Source organism: Myxocyprinus asiaticus, chromosome 14 (genome assembly GCF_019703515.2).
Source record: "Myxocyprinus asiaticus isolate MX2 ecotype Aquarium Trade chromosome 14, UBuf_Myxa_2, whole genome shotgun sequence".
NCBI classification, from domain to species: domain Eukaryota; kingdom Metazoa; phylum Chordata; class Actinopteri; order Cypriniformes; family Catostomidae; genus Myxocyprinus; species Myxocyprinus asiaticus.
Window position 1 is genome coordinate 24,598,336 of NC_059357.1, and position 15,723 is coordinate 24,614,058.

The following is a 15,723-nucleotide window of genomic DNA, read 5'->3' on the forward strand; positions in this document are numbered from 1 at the left end:
AGAGGGCTGAGGTCACGCTGTCTTTTTAGCGATGGCATGGCAACTTTCCATTTGTCGCAGCAGACGCTCTCTACCTCTGTTGGCATTGCCTTGCATTGCCTACATGTGCACCAACACGTTTCCTGAGCTCTCTGTCTCTCTGAGGCTTGTTTTTGTGCTGTTGTTGGTCCAGCCTCCTCCATCTCCCTGTGCTTCTGGTCAGAGTACTCAGGTTCAAATAAATAAGGCAGAGCAAAAACTTCTCCTCTTAACTCAAATCTTCTGACATCTTTGTTTTAATTAGCTTCAATTTGTTTACGGCGTTCGGTCTGTACAGCGTCCTTCCTACTCAGTTGTAAACATTGCTGCTCTTCCGCGTGTCACGCATGTGTCACTTCTCACAAGAACATGCCAACGCCAAGGGTGGGGGGGCTAACTCCCACAATAATCAAAACAAGCAAGTACCCCCCCATATTTATACCATGATCAATGGAAACATGTAAATGCTTCACACTGAACCCCCACCTCCACAAATGTTCAAGCCAAATCTACGCCCTTGCCAACAGCAATATGTCACATGATAGATAGTGGCTGTGTCTCGTTTCGAAGGATGCGTGCTAGGTAGGACACGTCCTTTGAAGGCTGCAGTATACCGAGCATCCTCCTATAAACAAGCCTCGTTTAAACGAGACGGCCTTCGTAGGACAAACGGAAACGGAACGTAACATGGTTGCTATGACAGCACACCACACTTTAACAAGTGCGAGCTCTCTGAGTGAGAAGGGAACAAAGTCCCTTTAGAAGGGAATGTATGAGGAAAATTTTAGGAGAGTTATAAAGAAAATAGATTTTACAGTTGTACTTTTAGTCTAATACTTTATTTTAATTATAAATTAATATAATTATACATATTATATACTCTGCACCCATCTACTGAGGTACTTCAACTTGGGAATTAACATTACTTGCGTTTGAACATCATATTTACGGGCAAATTGGTGTTATTTATTTTAGACATTTCCACTGAAGCAAAGAATTGTGGTTTGTGACAGTCCACGAAGGATAAACCTCATGCATCCTCCGAATTCCCGTGAAAGAAGGTCGTATTCAAAGGCTGCATTCAAAGTGTTCTACTCGCTTTTATGAAACGAGAAAGCCTCGATGACGTATGCGGCCGTCAAATGCGACCTCCGGAGGACGCAGCCTTTCAAAGGAGACACAGCCAGTGTAACCTCAGCCCCCTCAGGAATGCGCATACTGCTGCTTAAAGGTTCAGTATGTAAGATTCAGAAACCATTTTTATTAATGACACCTGTGGCCGTTAAGTGAACTGCAGCCAGCTACCTGTTGTTCCTGCTCACGCTCGTGCACACACTCCATAGGGACGTAAGCGAGCGAGCATCGACCAATACAATGACGTAACGTACAAAGAGGCTGAACGTGATTCACCGGCATCATGCTGACAGATGAGGTAGCATAATTAAAATTACACAGTTATGATTGTTTTACTACAAACTTTGAGACTAAACTAAAACTACTTATCAGCTAACACAGCATACTGATACACACATACAGATACATACTACCGAACTATACCAGACAGTTTACTGTTGCACTGCAGCTATGTTGCACTATTGTATGTTTTACATGTCATATGTTGTACTACAAATAAGAAACCAGCATATTTGCTTAAATTTATTCTGTATACCTGACTTTTAGTATAAAGAGAAGATCATTGAAATTATTTGAAAGTTATGAAGCAAGGTAGCTTGCAATTCGTCAGCGTTAGCAGGCAAGATCAAGTTAGCTAAAATCCTTATGGCACTATATTTCACATGCTTTGCAGTTATGAAAGCTTACCCGTCCAATAAGAAGAACGCCAATTCAGGGTCGGTTTTGATCCCCAAAACCGAACGAAGGTCCCTCCAGGAATCAAATGCCCTGCCGATGTTCACTCTAGTTTTCACTCGACCACGATCACGTTCCACGCTTAGCCAGAGGGGATTCAGTAGATACAATTTTTTTTTTTTTTTTTGGCTTACTCTGAGTTTGTGTAGGAGTTGGTGTTGTGCTGGGAGCCGGACGTTTGCTGGATTCCATGTCTAAGATGGTCGTATGGATGACGTTAATGCTGATTGTCTGTGCTTTTTGGAGCATCAAAAATCGTGTTACCATCCACTTGCATTATAAGGACCTAATGAGCTGAGATATTTTTCTATTTTTCTTCAAATGTGTTCTGGTGAAGAAAGGAAGTCATATTCATCTGGGATGGTATGAGGGTGAGTAAATAATAAGAGAATTTTCATTTTTGGGTGAACTATCCATTTAGCTGATACTTTTGTCAACTTTGTAACCAAACACCACTAACATATGAAAAACAATTATTAGAGGCAAAATTGTTTAGTGTGGTGGAAATGACGCCACAACCATGGGAAAGTCATAATTTTTGAAAAATTGATGGAAATGTTTTTTACACCATAAATATTTAAATAATTTATGTTTATTTTACTCTTTGTTTAGATTATCATAGTTTTAAACAAGTAATACTTTTGTATTTTATAATGGATTTTCATAGATTAATATTGAAAGTCTGGGTCTGGTTTCATTGTGAAATCTGTTGGTTTCAGTAAAGTTGATGTTAGCCATTTTTTGAACCGGGTTTGAAACACAGATGTAAACTATAGCAGGGTACAGCAAATATTACTTTTGCATTCCCAACAGCTCAAAAAATAAATAAATAAATAACATTAATAATAATAATAATAATAAATAAAAAAATATATCAAATTGTCAAATTGTCGAATTACGGCAGGTAGAAGAGAGAAAGATGCCAAATTTACCATCACTGCCTCAGCAGATGTATTTGAAACCTCATTGCAGCAGTGGTTAATAATAACACAAATTATAGTAAAATAAATGTACTTGAAAGTAAAATATGAAAATAAAAAAGTCTGTTTGATTTTAGGGCTGCAACAACTAATCGATAATGGAAATAATCGACAATGAATTTCATCATCGATTGGTTGGATATATGCCGCGAGCACGGAGAAGCTCTGTCAGTGACGTCACTTTACAACCCAGTAGAAAATGTGTTGCATGATGAAACTAATTTGAAAAACAACGGAGACAAGCTGAAGCGGGAAAAACATGACCCAAGTTGCCCAGCACACGAGAGCACTTTATAAACACCAAAGAAGATCATAATATGCATACAGTGTAATGTGGAGCGGTTGCTGCGTTGAAAGAGTGATTGAGGAGCTTAAGAGTTGTTTCTCTCCAGCACATGACTTACATTTTACGGCTGTTTTTTATTTTATTTTTTTTATAATATATACATGTAATGAATTCAAAATCAGGCGCATATTTCCGCGTATTTCGCAAAACTGTTTGTTCTTACCACGAGTCTCCGTTAAACTTCACTGAGCAAGAGAGCGCGCGCATCAATGTTAATCAAACTGTTCGCAATGGAGAAATGGAGCGCAATCCCTTTGATTAAACTTGTGCAACATCATACCACGCTTACAGTTTCAATGTAATCAATTGTGCAGCTTTCATTTACGTCACGCTGATGTCTCAGAGGTCAAAGTGTGCAGTTCAAAGTGTTTTAGATCGTGTCTCATCATGTGAGCGCATGTAATACAGTGAGCACAGGGATGAGACTTTTCAGCACGAGAGTGAATCTGGACTGCATTTACAGATGGTTGTATTATTTTAAACTGTATATAATGCTTAATATAATGTGTAATAATGCTAAGGGTCCTGATATTTGATTGTCCTGATAATGCCAAATGTAATGTCTGATTCCACCAATATACCAAGGCAAACATTATTTTACTGGATAAGCATACAGATATTTTTGAAAAGAATAGTTTAGAAAAATGTAATCAGCAACAGTACTGTTTTAAAACCTACAATATTAATTTAAAATACTTAAAATGTATGTAATCAGTGACAGTGTACAAGCATATGTATCTAACTGGGCAAAATAATTAATATTTCTATTCTGGTGTCACCATTGCCCTCTGCTGGGCTGATTTTTTGTCCCACTCCATCCCTGATGGATCATTTTATTCTTTAATGAACAGTATTTTTTGTAGTTTTTGTTCTACAGTGTTTTACAAGTAATGAAAGGAACTGTTTTGCATATGCACTGAAAGTAATAATAATAATAATAATAATAAATTCAAACTTAACTTTTCATGTTTCAGGATTTGTTTAAAGTTTTGTGAGAGTATAGAATCATGAATTCAGTAATGTAAATCGAACCAAATCCTTACGCCCTTTATAATGTGCTAAAAAAAATGTAATCATATTTTAATAAAATACAGGAAATAACATTTATTTTTTATCCGATTAATCGATTAATTGAAGAAATAATCGAAGATTAATCAATTATCAAAATAATCGTTAGTTGCAGCCCTATTTGATTTACCCTGCTAATTTAGGGTGGAAATGTGTCATTAAAGTTACTCATTTAGACAGTCCTCTCTCTCTCAAATTCCTCTTAATTTTCAACCCCTCACTACATGAGATTAAAGTAAAATGTGTTGCTATCAGTGTTTCACATTGCCTTTAGATTGGTGAAATATATACATATTTGACCATGTGGTGGCACTGTTTTCATTTTGTTTTCATGTTTTCATTAATAATTTTACCCCTTAGCTGACTGCCATAATTTGTCATTCAACAGAGTGTTGCATCACCTTCTAAAACCGAAAGAACAGCAACAGATCAAACCTCATATCCACCACAAAACCTTAAAAGTTATCATGTGTTCAGTTAATATGACTGCCTTCAAGACTGCAATAACACAATAAAATGCACAAGCAACACTTTCATGTTAAGTATCCCAGTGTGTAGCGAATAACAAAAAATGTCTCTGTTTGAGTGTGGAGGTTATGAACTCCCTGGAAATGCACTACAAGGTAAACCCTGACACATACCCCTTGAACATGCACACAGTCCAGTTCAACTGAGGCAATACTTGTGTATATGGAGCTCAACACTCTGACACACACTATTCAAAACCTTCTAAACACTCATTCTTATTAATCCTATTCTATATAAAGATTTAATGATTCCGCTAGTGTTCCATCACAAATCTAATGAACAACAACATGCAATGTCATGGATAACATCAATTCCTTTGAAACTGAAAGCAAAATGACTGCAAATATGATGCTTGAATAACCTAATCTAATAATTAAATGAATCCCTGCAATCACATGCAATATAATCAAAAGCAAGCATGCATCATAAACCATGTGGGTTTTGAGGTTTAGTAAAAAAAACACTGACAGTAACAACAACAACAAAAACCTTTCTGCTACTCTGATGTCTTTTCGATCTTCCCTCCCTGACAGTTTATAGATCACAAAGTCCTAATGACAATCTGCTATCTCCTATACATTAACAGACACCAACATAGAGTATAGGGTGGGAGGGAGAAAGTGAAAAAGAAAATGAGATCTTCTAACCTGTTGACATAATGGGGTTGTAAAATGTGCATAATTGCCGTCTCCCTCCTCTCGCCAAGCTGTCAGCAATCTATCTGCAGGAACAGGGACTCTGAGCTGGTAGGATGCAACTTCTCTCCGCCACCCCCTCCCTCTTCACACACACACATACACACACACTTGCATCACATCCCTCTTTCTGCCACTACTCCAGTGCATCAGAGATCCCTGTTCCACTAGTGCCCCACCTCTTCTCCATCCAGAACACTCTGCTCTCATCTTCCTCATCACTCCCTCTCTCTGTTTTCATATGACAAAATAAAATGCAATAAAGCCAAGCATCCTCCCTTAGTACAAATGGACTCATCAGTCAAAACTGCCTGCTACAATGTTGTCATTTACACACATTCCAGATACTAACATTCAGCTTTTGCAGAGTTTATAGAATATTAGTACATTCATGCATAAATCATCAACAGAAATGTGTTAGAGTAGGACACACAACATACACGTTCAGTGCATCAGTTCAATGCAAAACATTAATAGAGTTATAAACATGAGGGTATACTGTATAAACAACTGTTTACTCAACTATTCCAACATCAATCCAACTCGATTTCTATTCACTTCTATTATTTATAAAATATTATATAATCTTCATTAAATAAGTAGTCAAGAAGGGAATTCAGAGCTTGAGTCGAGCCTCGTGTTTAAGCTCTCCATCAAAGACAGCAAGCTAATTTGCATTGTCAAGCATTATGGGAACGTTACTTTGTAGATGTGGATATATACAGTGGGATTCAAAAGTCAACATTAAAAATCTGGCATTCGAAATCTATATGGAAATAAACAGAGAAAGTCTTAGGATTTTTAATTAATAAAACTTTGATGACGTAAAAAAAAAAAAAAAAATTTAAATCATCAGTGGATCATCAGGTTTTGCTGACTGTAAGTCCAGACTGTAAAAAAGTTCTGCCTAAAAATTGTGCTTCATGTGGTAACAAACATCTAAATTAACTTGTTTTATTCAAATCAGAAATGTTATTTAATCTGACTAAATCAACCTGACAAAATAGGTTTCACCAACAAAAGCAATTTAATGGGTTAGATCAAGTAGAAATAGAGAGGTAACAATTGCAGGTTAGCACTTTTTTTCAGTGCATGCCAGCCTGTCATTAAAGCAAATACTTACCGAATACTAAGAAGTTCTCAAATTCATGCTGTTACGCTATCATTTGTAATGAAAAACTATTAAATTTAAACCATTTTCACAAATGGATTTACATCAGTTTGACCAGATAAAAAAGACACAATTTTTACAGATTTGCTGCATTTGTTTGGGCACGAACAAGTTAAAAATGTCAGACTATATCGTCTTTAATCTTGTGGTTAAAGATACATGTAAACTGCCGACACATCAAAGCAAAGTCCACGAGAGGACGCCACGGTTCGACTTCCTGCTTTTAATTCCAGCAAATGCTTTCGAGGAGAACAGATGGAGAGATGGCTGAGGTGTGTTGAGATGAGCGTGCATGCTTGGAGTGAATAAGCATTTCCGTGAAGCTTTCTGCTAATCAAATTATAGCGGCTTATTTAAATGGCGGGTTGAGGCGAAGAGGGGCTCGGGACAACTCTGCCTTACAGCGAACCGTCTGAAGCTTCTCTAGCTGCATAATAATTCCAGAACTGACCCACAGGGGCCTAAAACTGTGTGTGTGAAAGTGTGTGTGGTTGTGTGCACGCGGTAACTCAAAATCTGGGGGGAGGGTGCGACCATAAGGCAGCACACAGAGAGACACGTGCTTATGAGCTCCAAATACACAAACACACACTCTCTCTCTGCCTCAATGACACGCTGCTCACAGACAATCCACAGACTTTCGTCATGAGTGAGTGTCCTGAATTGTCCCTTGCTACATAGTGGCCCCATCTGGCTTCTGTATCTCTAACTTTCTCTCTCTCTTTTGCACTCTAATCTCGCTCTCTATTTGTCCTTTTCTCATCTAATCATATGCGTGTACTGTTGACAGCTGCCTCTTAAACATAACACACACTTGGACAAATCATTAGGCATTCTGGATTACAACACATTTGCTTTGGTTATGTTAAAGACTGAGAGTCTATATAATGTTCTGAAAAGCTTCCAGAAAATCTGTAAATTAATGACTCCATATATCCATGAATGACCGGTGGTTCTCAACAGGTTTTGCTTCAGGACAATATATTACATTGGACATCAAATGGTGACACAACACAGTAATGTCCTTAAATTCAAAGATTTAAATGTATTATATTAAAATTACAATGACTTGATAAGCCTATTTATTTTACTAGGGCTGTCAATCGATTACAATCGTAACCTAATTAATTAAAAATATATATACTACAGTATATATACTGCAATAAAATATAATAATTTAGATAATTCAGATACATTACATTAATGTGGCAGACTAGTGAATACTCAACACAAAAAGTGCCTTTAGAAGTCAATACATTGTTACATTTCCATATTATTCAACATGAGCCATTCACTTGCCTACAGTCCACAGCAATCAATTTAGCAATTGTGTTTATCATCTGCCCAAGGTAGACATGTACTGTTTTCAGAGGATGTGTTTTTGTGTTCCATCTGTGCTATTTTCAGCGGTCACGTAAATATGCGTCAGGGATGTGTCAAGTTCAACATAGTTTGAAACTTTAAAAACACATCTCAAGTCCCCTGCACTCTGCTAAGCTCAGCTGTCGGTTTGTTTCCTGTACAGCTGGAGTAGCACTGTTTGCCCCCTGCTGACTGTGACTCAGAAAAACAAACCAAATTGCTCTGTTGGTAGGAAAATTAAATAGAGACAGGGGGAATGATTAATTGCATTATTTTTTTAATGCATTATTTTTTATATAAATATTCACATTGAATTAAAGCATTAAATCGACAGCCTTATTTTCACTAATGTTACTGTTATTTGGGTTATGACCAATTTGTTGAAATTATTTACAGGGCTCTGTTTTTGTGAGTACTACATGCTACATCTTACCCCATTTTCATGAGAGCGCTAATTCTAAGCACAATTTTAGTGTCAGCGCAAAACACAAGTGGCCATGGGTGGGATTGTTTGCGCTATCTGTGGGTGTATGCGCACAAACTATGGGTGTATTGTACTGTACGTTAATGAAGTGGCGCAAAGCGCAATTTGCTATTTTCCTGAGAAATAGGTCATTGTTCTAAGATGTTTTAATACCATGTCTGTTTTCAGTGCAAAGTCTAAACTCAGTTCCTTCATTTGCAGGTTGGAGATTCCACCAGAAGATGGTAATAAAGTTCATGCCCAAACTCTGAAAATATAGTGGAATCAAATTATGTCCATGACAGTCACTATTGTAGCTGTTTTATGGAGAAATTTTTTTTATGAGATGTTAAACTATCTATAGGTCATGGTTTATTTTTCAATTATCATTGTAATTGGGCCTCATTCATGAAACACAAGCAGATCGAATTTTTGTGTAAATCGTTCGTAAAGCTGTTCTGACGTAAATTCTTGGATTTATGAAAGTTTTCTTATTTTCAAAACATTAGTTGCTACGAACAAAATTTACACCTGCTCCTGACCACGTGTAAATCGCGTGCAAGACATCTGAACATGTTGTGTTTTTTCAGGCAAACTTTCATAACTACATTTTTAAGAAGTGAAATTAAATAAGTAATGAGTTTTTTAATATATATTTTTAATAATTAAATGAGTGAAATTAACCTTAAAATATTAAATAAATTAGTTAAAAAAGAAGAAAAAAATATTTTTCGTTTTAAAACATTGCATATACTTATTTAGAAAAAAATTTTTAATGCTTGAATTTATTTTTTGAAGTATCATTTTTTCCCAACTCTGCTTATCGTTTTTCCAGCAGAAGTGCTTGATTTTTCTCAAAGAAATGAATGCCCTCTAACTTGACTGGTTTGACAGTTTTTTTGTTTTTTTGTTTTAGCTCTATAATTTAGGCTTCATAATATAATAGGCTTCTGTAAATTGCATTCAGTTGATAATGTATGGTCAATGCTAATGCTGTTAAATCCATAAATAAACACATCGCGGGCATGTGCGTACACAGTACAACAGGGGAAAAATAGAAAAAGCTGCACACTGTCAAATAGCTTGCAAATCTGTAATAATTTACAGTGTTTCGGTCAAAGATCTTCTTCAGGTATTCTATTAATTTCCCTGAAGATTCTTCCAGTTGCAATTATATCACTGTTACCATCATGATTTACCCAAGAAGTTTCACAAATGATGCTGTGCTGCAAACTGAATGAGAGAAGGCTAATGGTGGTAGACATCCTCCTCCTGGTGTGAACCGAACATTTTTATTGACTTCTTGAACTGTTTGATTAATAAAAGAGCGTCATATGACAGCAAAAACATGCGATGATAGAAAGTTCTCAAATTGAGACACTATTGTGCTAACGAAATAAAAATTTTACAATGTGAATGCACTTTATTCATAAAATTATTTAATTAGTGTTCCGCATAGATGTTAACAGCATTTACTAGAAAGTCTATTGCCTTCCTTATATGGTGTTTTCATGGGCGTGGATTATTGAATAATTGTGAATGAACATGCACAAGCCCCCTATTTACGAATGTTTTGAATTCACTAACATACACACTTTTTACTAACTAATCTGGGGCGTACAAAGCGTTTGTGAATCTGGCGGATAGTTTTCGTGAAGGTCCATTTTATGCGCAAATTACTCCAAATTTACTCATGACCAAATATCAGCCATGCAACTCTATGTGGCAGAAGCTGATGGGTTCTTTGACTTGTAATTTGTTAGCCAATCAGCTCGCACACATGTGACATGTTAAGCCAATCGGCTCGCATGGCGTAAACTGATTGGTTCTCTGACTTGTATCGGGTAGCCAATCATCTTGCTTATCTATCCTTGTGTTTTATTTAAATGGCTCAATTTTGCAGTTAAGCTGGGTTCTCTGCAGCACGCTGAGAGAGTTTTTTTCCTCTGAAACCCACTTCCACTCCAGCTTCCACCTGCCTAGATCTGCTACACGGGGATTGTTTATGTCTATTTGTGCAGCAGCACATATTCCGCCAAGACCAATATCCTATCAAAATGTCATACCCACATTCTTTCCTAGAGTTGGTATGACTGAAATATATTTATGAAAGTTTCATGAATGAGGCCCATTATGTTTATATTTACAATTGTATTTATGATCTAATGTGTATTGGTATTTTTCCACCTGTTGTCGGAGAGTGATTTTTAAGTCACTGCAAAAGGTGCCAGTGGAAGAAGTTGGACAGAGTAAAATGTTTGGATTTGGTATAATTGTTTTGGTCCACTTTGTTATTTTTTTTATACTTTCATTTTGTTTAAAGTGTAATTTGAATTTAGAAATTTTTTTGATTTAATTATTTTGTGTTTCAATAAATAAATTACATTTTTCTAAATAAAAATAGACCAGTATAAGTGAAGTGCGTCCCTATAATTAACATTGCTGTTAATACTAGTCTTGATTTGTGTGTCAGTAGATGAAAATAATTAAAAATACTTACATTTTCTATAATTTAACAGAGCCTAGATTCATATCCTGAACCCCATTTTCCATGCGAATAAAAGGACCATATATCTATTCTTCTAATTCATTGCATACAGTCCATTTACACTACAAATGTCTTATGAATGTGATGTCTTTGTTTATATTGCTGGTGCTTGAGGAAAACTCAGTTGTGCCTAGACTTTGTGCATCCTTGCACGAAAATACCAAAACTTCATGGCCATGCCCATTGACCTTGTGCTTATAACTTATGGCATATAGTGCTGCGTTTAGCGCTCTTATAATAGGGCCCACTGTGACTGAGCTCCACATCTAGTTACCATTCATTATATATTGTAAACACATACAACTCACCGTGTCTCATCTCCTTCTGGCAGGTTAAGGTCCTGCTCGTTGTGTTCCATTCACCTTGATTCCATCCAGAGTCCAATCACATGAGACTGAGGCAGACCCAACCCTCGCCGCTGTGTTCAGCATATGCAGGGTCAGTATCAGCCATCCATCATTGGATGAGTCATAGTGACATACCTCTGTGTGTGTTTCTTGCTCTGAGCCAAACGGGACACCCTTTAAACCTGTTTGAAAGACAATAAGAGACTTGAATCACACTGAACCATCTCCTTGAATTATGTAGTATACAGTACATTGTTCAAGAAATTAGAGACAAACAGTAAATTCATACAATCAAGGCACCTCCTCATTGCAAAACTACTTCCTGCACTTTTTTCTAACCATTATTGTCTTATATATCCCCATAGCCCCATCAGTAAGGCTCAAGTACCCCTTTATTGACGGCAAACCAGAAATGTGTCCTTTTAAACTCACATTATACCGAATATCATGTATCAATATCATTAATTATATTAATGTCACTTTAAAAAATAATCAGTACTGCGTGTGAAAAACAGACTCTTAAACTGGAGCAGACCATATTCTGTTACGTCCAGTTAAAGGGGGTTATAAAAATAAAGCATATTTAAAAAAAATTTCTTTTAAATACTATTCATTTCTTTGTGTTTTAAAGTTCAGCAATTAGGAACAAATACAGAGTGCACCTTTTATCTTCTTTTTTTTTAAAGCAAAATCAAAATCTTTACTAGTAACCCCACCAACCTGCTAAAGTACCCCCTGGGGTTCACGCACCACTGCTCTTGAGGCTGCACCAAATGACATCTTTAAAGCAGCTGTGACTTAGTTTCAACACTTGGTGGTGCACATGGGTGTGAGATCCTCATCTGTGAACTCTTGCCCCAAGGGCTCAGGTCGAGCTGCGCTTATTTGAAGGAAAACGGCGGCAACAGATAAATGTACATCTCTTGCATCTGTGTGTTATTTTTCCATTCCTGTACTGAAACTGATATGGCTTAATTGTGCAAGGTCAATAACTCTGCCGTTTCCAAGGAAACCACTTGGCCTCTATCTAATAAGAAGGCTGAACTGGGTTATGCCATAATGGCTGACCTTCAATATAAAAATTTTAAGCAGTTATTATATTAACAACATAACTGTATTCGTTGTTCAAGACTATGTTTGTGAAAATTGTTTTGCTTTCTTTTCGTTCTTTCTCTCTCGCCGTCTCTACACTGACATCCATTATCACCTGTATGTCACACTTAGGGATCTCACCTTTTTTGTTACGAGACAGTATGACACATGACACTCCTAGGTGAGATTAGACAGCGCACCAGGCATCCATGGCTTATTATAGCACTGTATGTCTATTGCAGTTTATTATTGTGGTTATATTACTGTATACCTTTCTATATGGCTAGAAAACAGAATCAAATCAAATAAATAATCAACAAAATTTTTTGAATCAGATTAAGATACTGAGCAATGTTGCATTTAAAATTAACCACGGTATGTCAAAAACACACGCACACCAGAATGATGTTTGTAATGGTGCTGAGTCCAAACAATGTCTAAAAGAAAGCTCGCACACTTACTTTGAATCTTGTGTGGGTCGAAACGTTAACCACATGGTTGTTAATTAAATGATTTTTTGGAGCAGTAAGTGTGCAAGCTCTCTTTTTTGGATTTAAAATTAACCATACAAAAAATGATTGATGATGTCATATGGCTCGGTCGTACCGGGGCGTGACTAAGGTCTTGAGTTCAATTTCTAGAGGCATATTCTTTCTGTTAATAAACCAAGTAAAACTGCAACTGCATATGGATATTTGGAAGCACATTATATTTTGTGATTTGATTACGATGACTTGTATTGTACAGCATTTTCATTCATGTCATAGCCTCGTTGTCATTCACATCAAATTAAATATTCTATCTACCCTGACTAAGATCGATAGATTATGAATAAAAAAATCATTATAAGACAATCACCAAAATCTACACTATCAAGTTATGTTCTAAACGGAAAAATATCGAATTTATTCAGGTTCAAGTATTGTAAGCGATATTATTTAACAAGCTATTGCAATTTCACTTTTCCCATTCAATACTTCTAATCAACAGTTTCTATTTTCAATCTCTGAACAGTCTAAATTCTTTGTGTCTTTACACAGGCATTACAACAGCCATGATCACAGCCATATATACTGTATGTATAATAACCTTCCCTCAGAAAATATTTTCTTAAATCAGATTGATGGTGCCATACATCCTTGAACATACACAAACCGAAACCCAGTATATACAACCGCACACGGAACACACATAATGCAATGCAATTGCAATACGTTTTGTCAAAATTGTGTTATGACTGAAATTGTGTCCCTTAGACTATGATCTGCCCTGTTGCAGATGAATTTGGTTGAACTATGCAAAGTATCAGAGAAAACAAAGTGAGACTATTTTATAATCCATGTCTGTCTGGACAATTAAAAAAAAACTTTGAAGCCATTTTTTCTGTTTCTGTGTTGGCATAGTTTTTGTGTTTTGGCTTTGTTTGCCAGCATAATGTAGACTTATATTGTTTTTATATAAAGCTAATTATAATTACTACAGACTAAATAAAAGTTGCATTTTAAAACTTACAAAATAGTATTTGCTTTATTTATAAATCAATACACCAAACGAGGACATCCTCAAATGTCCCCAAACTATAGCTAGGTACATACATACACACAGTATAGAGGACATATATTTTTACAGTATATAGTAGTACATGCACACAGTCCATATGGCTAAAACACATTTTGGCAGAGGTGGCCTCAAGTGTTGCCAAGAATTTAACTGGATCTCTCCCTTATTTTCTCCCTGAAGAAAAGGCCACTGCCCTGATTTCCATCTTTCATTAATTTTCAATGGGGAAATAAACCTAGCAGAAACAAGAAACCTTCAAATTATAACGGCATCCTATGCCTACAATTAATAGAAACCCAAAACAAGAGCTTTGAACGCAGATTAGGTTTGGGTCTGGGCAGATTGTCTAGCCAGTTAAAATACCAAAAAGGGAAGTGATGGTTTGGGCAAATACAATTTAAGATGACTTTTTGCAGGAATAGTTAACCCAATCATAATTCACTTATTCTCATTTTATTCCAAACCTGTATGTGGGTATCTTTTACATGGAACACAGAAGTCTGAATATTTTAAAGAATCTTTGTGTAGTTCTTGCCATTCGAGTACAATTGCTAATTGTGACCATATCTATCAAGCACAAAAAAAGACATAAAAGTAGTTCATACAACTCATACACTGTATATCCTAAGTCTTCTGAAGCCATTTGATAGCTTTGAGCGAGAAATAGACTGAAATGTAAGTTGTTCTTCAATAATAATCTTCACCTCCACTGAAGCTCGCGTCCAGCCCACATTTGCAAATGTCTACTTTTGTGTTCCTTGACGCCCCCATCTCCCAGGTTGGCCTATTTGGCGACACCGAAGAAGCAGATGGAGGCTATCCAGCACATCCTGCCACGGCGCGGATCAAGATCCCGCACCCCGTCTGCTCGTCGCCAAGGGCGTCCCCCTGTGGCAGCAACACCGGCTCTGCCGCAGCCCACCCCAGGAAGTCGGCCCCGGCATGGAGCCACCCGCAAGAAGCAGACACCACCCGTCTCACGGCCCACCACTAAGAACCCGGGGAAGGCTTCGAAGCACCCCTGAGATGGGCGACCCAGAGAGATGGAGACCTGCTACAGACCTGGAGCTGGTAAACAGACCACTCCATCCCCCGGTGGAGGGCCGGGAGGAGATTCCTTGTTTTCCTTTTCTTATGATTTCGCCGCACGCCCAAAGGGCTGCGGTACCCACATTTTCAAGAAAAGAACGGTTTCCTCACTTCCTGGGTCACTCATTCGGTGTCCACGGCCATCGTTATCACGACTGCAGGCACCACACCTTTATGGCAGGCATGGCGCTCCGGATGCGGGCCCCCCGCCCCCGCCTATGGCACAATTGCACCCACGCCAGGAAGGTTGCAACAGGCTGGGAGGACGATTTGGCTATGCGATTCAGTTTGGCAGGTGTCTGCCCAGGTTCAACGGCATCCACTTCACCTCGGTGATGGCCGAGAATGCCGCTGCCTTGCATGCGGAGCAATCTATAGAGCCTGTTCCTCCTGCCGAGATGAAGAAGGGGTTTTAAAACCCCTACTTCATCGTACCAAAGAAAGGCGGTGGGTTGCGGCCAATCTTGGACCTGCAAGTACTGAACTGGGCCTGGCACAGACTCCTGTACAAGATGCTGACGCAAAAACACATTTTAGATTGGTTCGCGGCGGTAGACCTGAAGGATGCGTACTTCCACATCTCGGTT

The 15,723-nt window shown here is 37.6% G+C and overlaps 1 pseudogene; it reads right to left on the minus strand.

The window, feature by feature from the left end:
• LOC127451331 (thyroid hormone receptor alpha-A-like) overlaps positions 1-15,723 on the minus strand; it is a 66,151-nt pseudogene that overhangs the window by 21,799 nt on the left and 28,629 nt on the right.